The sequence below is a fragment of the Canis lupus genome, chromosome 3, assembly GCF_003254725.2.
Source record: "Canis lupus dingo isolate Sandy chromosome 3, ASM325472v2, whole genome shotgun sequence".
In the NCBI taxonomy this organism is placed as follows: domain Eukaryota; kingdom Metazoa; phylum Chordata; class Mammalia; order Carnivora; family Canidae; genus Canis; species Canis lupus.
Window position 1 is genome coordinate 57,920,022 of NC_064245.1, and position 6,000 is coordinate 57,926,021.

A 6,000-nucleotide genomic window follows, 5' to 3' on the forward strand; every position below is an offset into this window, starting at 1 on the left:
GTATATATATGTATATATGTACATATACACAGACATACATATAAAAGTTTATTCCTAACCTGATTAATGGGGTACCTGGGTGGCTCGGTCCATTGAGTGTCTGCTTTCGGCTCAGGTCATTCATGATCTCAGGGTCCTGGGATAGAGCCTGTGTTGGGCTCCCTGCTCAGTGGGGAGTCTTCTTCTCCCTCTCCTTTTGCCCCTCCCCCACTTGTGTTTTCTCTCAAAAAAAAATCTTTACAAAAGCTTGTCAAAAAAAATAAATAAATAAACCTGATTAATATAAGTGGCATGTAGCATGGTATTTACAAATAATAGTAAAATATACAATCTATTTTTTGTAAATTCCATACAATCAATTGTTTTTCATAGAACAGGTTCATCGATTTTTAACAAACTTTTATATCCCCAGTTTATGAATGCAAGCCAACTACAATTTCACAAATGGAGCTGCATCCCAGCCCACCTACTCCTTCCCCCCAAAATGTACTGTCATCCCGTCAGACATGGGATCTACTCTTCAACTGTTTCTCACCGCATACAAATTACATTCGTGAAACGGAAATCTGCTTCAGTTTCCACACTAACTTTATGTTTGATCTGCATTATTATAAGTTTTTCCTGTTAGGTACTTTCTTTGGTGTAGACAATCAGTCAAGCAATAAATCAATAAATAAGGTTTGTTGCACCTGCCAGTTGGGTTGTGCCAATTCTTCCATGTGGCCTATTCCAAGCTGCCATTGGGCTATCACCGAATGCAGAGTTGGGAAGAGAGACAAACCTCTATATAGTATTCCCAGCATACCGACACAGCAAAGCTAAAGAACCTCAAGAGCACAGATAATATAGTAAGAGGTATTAAATAATTAGGAAGGGATAAATTTTGAGTATTTATCCCCTTTGTTTCTTAATGGAATTTAATTGTAAGTTTATATATTAATTTTTAATAATGTTTATGTTTGACAAAGGCTCAAAAAATTCCAGGAACTGCAACTACCAGTTCTCGTGAGCTGACTCCAGCTCTGCTGCCCCACACCCCTGTGATCGTGGAACGGCTGGGCTGGAAAGGTGTTAGCCATGACACACTGTCCACGCACATCCTATGTGGTTGGAGAAGCAGCAGTCTTAGGGTTACCCGAGACCAGAGCTAGTGACCATCAAAGAAACCCTCCGTTTCCCAGCAACTGGGCCAGCATGTTTGGCTCTGCATCCTGCTCTCCAAGTGTGGTGCCAGCAGCAGCAGAATTACTTGGGAGCATGTTCAAGACACAAAATCTCAGGCCTCTTCCAGACTTGCTGACTCAGGAAAATAAACTCCAGGTGATTTAATGCCCGGGGTTAAGAATTTCAGGTACACTGTCCTTGCCAGAATGTCACTGTGGACACCCGAGGCTGCTGACACCGAGTCTTTCTGGAAGCAGGGTGAAGGTGAAGCTGTCTACACCTGCGGGTGGCTGGAAGTGAGCACATCCACAGTTCCCCAAGCTCACCCTCCTTCTGCCAAGGGAAGGAGTGAGGACCCCTTGGAACTTCCTAGCACTCTCCCGTCCTCTGGGGAAAGTGGGAGCTATGGGAAAATCAGCAGAGGTACTGAGCTCACAACACTCGTTTGATGCCCAATTTCTGCTGCCACCTCTGCTCTGCTCTTTCTCACTTGGCTCTGAAGAGGTGGTATTCAAAGTGTCGTTGCACCATAAACGCTACAGCATTGTGATCGCCGGTGTCCTCACCACCCTCTTCTGAGGGCTCCTGCGGAGATTGTTTTTATCTTTTCGGATTTGAAGTGCTTTATAAAAATACTCAGCAAATATTTCAGTGAAACGAATGTCCCTAAATAGGCACTCTATCCAGTGTAAGTCATGATCACCAATGTTCCTCTGAAATGCCCAAAATAGAGTCCGTGCTGGCACTTCCCTCCGAGGAGCAGCCTTGTTTAGCTAACCTAGTTAGAAGCTGTCAGCTTGTGCTTTGGGTCCTGTGAGTGTCTTGTGATTCTTCGTCTCCAAACGCTTCTCATCCCCCGGAGGAGCTTCACCATGTGCAGGGTTCCAGGATCCAGGACAGGGGCCCGTGGCCCACCTGTCGTGGGGACACAGCCCCTGTTTGCAGAGCCCATGGGAGCAGCGTATGGGCTTGCAGCAGGGGCAGCCCCTGAGCAGAAGATGCTGGAACTTCTCGGAGATGTTTCCTTTGGGCGGTGTCTCTGCTGGTGCGGTGGGCAGGTGTGATGTCCCCCTTTCTTCCAAGACCCCTTGTCTGGCTCCAACAGTTGGTCACTTCCTTTAGGCCAACATATACAGAGGGAAGTTCCTTCATTTTAATCTGATTCCTGCAGTGATCCAGGAGAAGAAGGGGCATTTTTCACATCTGTCGTTCCAGGGGGACAAGTGTCCCTGACACCACCAGAAGCAGCCGAGGACTAAGGTAGCATTGAAGTCCAGGTGGGTGCCTGATGGTGGCAGCGGTGTCTGGCTCGTCCTGATGTGTCAGGGAGTTTCTGTTTCCACACCGAAAAGGTCCGTGTCCCAAAACCCCTTTCGGTCATGGGCAAAGCAGAACTACTGGTCACCCTGGGTGGCAGCCCAAAGCCACCTCTCCTATGATCTGGAAAAGTAGCCTCTGCTGAGTATCATGATGGAATTTTATAAAACTTGAAATTAAAACAGATAAACAAACAGAGTTTCATGTACATGAGTCAGACTGGTACAGCCATTAACAAAACCCTCATTTTGGGGAGAGACACAGTAGATCCCGGGGTAAAGATGCAAGGCCCCCCCCCCTAGAGCCGTCGGCTACTTGGACCCCTGGGTTACAGCCCAAGCAGAGCCAGCCAGAGAGGGAGTTGCTTGGGAGTCAGAAGAGGGACCTAGCGAGGGCCACGGGGACACCTACCCAGGGCTGCGGCACAGGCAGGCAGGGGGCCGATGTCCCAGGCAGCTCCTCGCTGCTACACAGACACTCCCTAAGGGATCAAGGGAAAGAAAACTATGAAAGCTTGTTTTTCTTTATTATAAAGGGAATACATTTATGGTGAGGAAATGTGAAAGGCACCGAAGCAGATAAAGAATAAAGTTAAACCCCCACGTGACGCCACTGCCTTGAACAAACCATCTGTAATATTGCCATGTGTTTCCTTCCTGCAAAAGCCAGGAGTCCACGCAGTCCAGCCCCAGCCCGGTTATGTGTGTTGAAAAACCACTTCCTAAGAGCAATCAAAAGCAACTGGGATCTTCACTGGAGATCTTCAAAGAAAATCAAAGGGAATCCAATTCATAATCCACAGATGCACTTCTTAAACATTCCTTCCCATTCCAGCCTCTGGACACCTACACACCTGCACACCTGTTCACCTGCACACCTACATACCTGCACACCGACACACCTGCGCACCTGCACACTTGCACACTTGCACACCTACTTACCTGCACACCTGCGTGCGTGCCTGCATACCTACGCACCTGCCCACCTGCACACCTGTGCACCTGCACACCTGTGGCTGCCCCAAAGTGCTCTTGGTCCCTCTGCAAGCCACTGCCAGTGGCCTGTCAACCCCGATAGAAGGTGCCCCAAGGCTCTCTTTCTCATCTGAGAGCCTCTGATCCCTTCTCAACATTAGATTAGGTGGCCTTGCTTCACACCCTGTAGCTTCTCCTTTCTCTTGATGTTGGAACTGATGCTCAGTTCCCTGGGGAGAGTCCAGGCATGTGGACTCCTTCCTTCCCCTAGAGGTCGGGGGGGGGGAAGCAGAAGACTCCTTCACATGCAAGGGAGGAAAAATAATACATGCAAATGCCTGTCTTGTAACAGCTTTTAGGGAAAAAACTATGAATATTTTACATGCATTTTTTTATAAAACTGCAATTATATTACAGGGGCTATTTTGCTTTTATTTATTTTTATTTTTTAATGATTTTATTTTTAAGGGATCTCTGCACCCTACACAGGGCTTGAACTTACATCCAGGAGATCAAGAGTCACAGGCTCCATGGACAGAGCTGGCCAGGAGCTCCTGCAGGTGCAATTTTATATTGTAATCTGTTAACTTTACATTATATTCATTCACTCATTAATTAATCAATTCATTCATTCATTCAGCAGCTGTTGTGGGTTTATTATGTGTAGGACACATGTGTATTCTTTCCCTTTCAGAGGGAAAGAATAGTGATAAAAGGGAAGCAGACAGAAATTCACACCATGGTGAAGCATAGTCCCCCGAATTCCTGGGGGAGGCTGGGGCGGGGACCACCCCTCCTGTGATGCTCCAACCCTGATGTGTGCAGGAAACACCTGCCCAGCTTACGGGGAATGTCAGTTTACAACCAAACATTCTGACTCTCTGGGTCCTGTGCTGGGCCCAGAGCTACCCTCCAAGAAGCAGTATCCTGCTGTCCTGACACCACCGTTTTGGAAAACTCGCTTTGGAAAAGTCTGCAACATGTCGCACCAGAAGCAAGTAATGCTGTCTGTCCTGCACCTGGTGAGCTGCCCTCCTGGAAGCAGGCTCAGTCGGGCTGGGGCAGGTGGCTAAGAACAGCAGGAGCACAAGGGCCAGGCCTCATGGGTCACTGACCTAGGACAGGGGAGGAGAGGGCACAGGGTTAGCCACGCTGGCTATGCGAGGCCCCAAACTTCCCAACCTGAAGCTCTGAGAACACAACTGAAGACCACCTGGTTGGGGAGCCGGGCAGCAGCGTAGCCCTCCAGACACCACCTGGTCCCTAAGGCACCTCATCTGGGCAGGGCCATGTGTTGTCAGGATGTCACCGCTCAGCAGGACCAAGCTCATAGGCAGGACTGTTTCCATGGGTCCTTCCTCTCTCATGCTTGGCTCCTCCTCACCCCCCACCCGTCCACCCAGGCTCTGACTTGCTGTTTGCTCTCTTGTCTCCATCCTTACCTGACTTTCTTGGCTTTGACACAGCAGATTCCTGGGCTTCATGGACAGTGAGGGATTGATGGAGCCAGCCAGGGTGCTGCCAAACCATGAGGTCTGGCCCCAGCGCACAGCTGCCTCAACCGCTGCTGCTGACAGCACTCCCACACGCGACACAGGACGGTCCCCACATGCGCAGGGGACACACATGTCCCTCAACTCTAGAATCGTGTGACCTCAATGTCCTTGGATCTGAAGACCAGAGTGGAACCAACAGAAGCAAGAATTAAGAAAAGACAGCAGAACACACAAAGCTTGATCTCATGGTCATGAGTTCGAGCCCCACACTGGGTATAGAGATCACTTTTTAAAAATTAAAAAAAAAAAAAGACAGGGACACCTGAGTGGCTCAGCAGTTGAGTGTCTGCCTTTGGCTCAGGTTGTGATCCTGGAGTCCTGGGATTGAGTTCCCACATTGGGTTCCCTGCAGAGAGCCTGCTTCTCCTTCAGCCTGTGTCTCTGCCTCTCTCTGTGTCTCTCATGAATAAATAAATAAAATCTTTTAAAAAAAATTTTTAAAGAAGAAAAGACCTGAATATCAGAAGCTCACAGATGACATTAATATTAATATGATAGTTTCCTTTAAACTGAAATGTAGGCAGCCACTAAACCTGACGTTAGGGAAATATGAAATATGGGCTGACATGTATGATCTGTAATGTTGAACAATGTGTGTGTATAAAATTATGGGAATTACAGCAGCTCTATCCATGTGACGGTGTTTTGGTGGTTTTCCCTTCTATTCCTCTACATTTTCCATGAAATGTTTTCCTACAATGAACATGCATTTGATAACTAAACACAAATTTAAATTACTTTAAAAATAAATGTAAGGGCACCTGGGTGACATGATTGGTTGAGCGTCAGAGTCTTGATCTTAAGTCAGGTGTGGATCTCAAGCCCCGCATGGGACTCAGCACCGGGCATAGAGTCTGCTTAAATAAATAAATAGATAAATACATAAATAAAGAGAAATAGATGTAGCTTAAAATGAAGAAAACCTGCTCGTACATCACTGGAGGAGATGCAGGAAGGTGTGTGCTCCCACACATTCAATGAAAGATGAG

General features: G+C 47.5%; 1 long non-coding RNA gene across 2 annotated transcripts in view; it reads left to right on the plus strand.

The window, feature by feature from the left end:
- Positions 1–5,785, plus strand: part of LOC112653611 (uncharacterized) — a 14,912-nt gene extending 9,127 nt beyond the window's left edge. The window contains exons 2-3 of one of the 2 annotated variants that reach the window (XR_003132302.3): positions 3,924–4,015; positions 4,922–5,785. This is a non-coding gene — a long non-coding RNA (uncharacterized LOC112653611). The remainder of the gene's footprint in view (positions 1–3,923; positions 4,016–4,921) is intronic. The other variant, XR_004814243.2, reaches the window with a different exon arrangement.
- Positions 5,786–6,000: the final 215 nt, after the last annotated feature.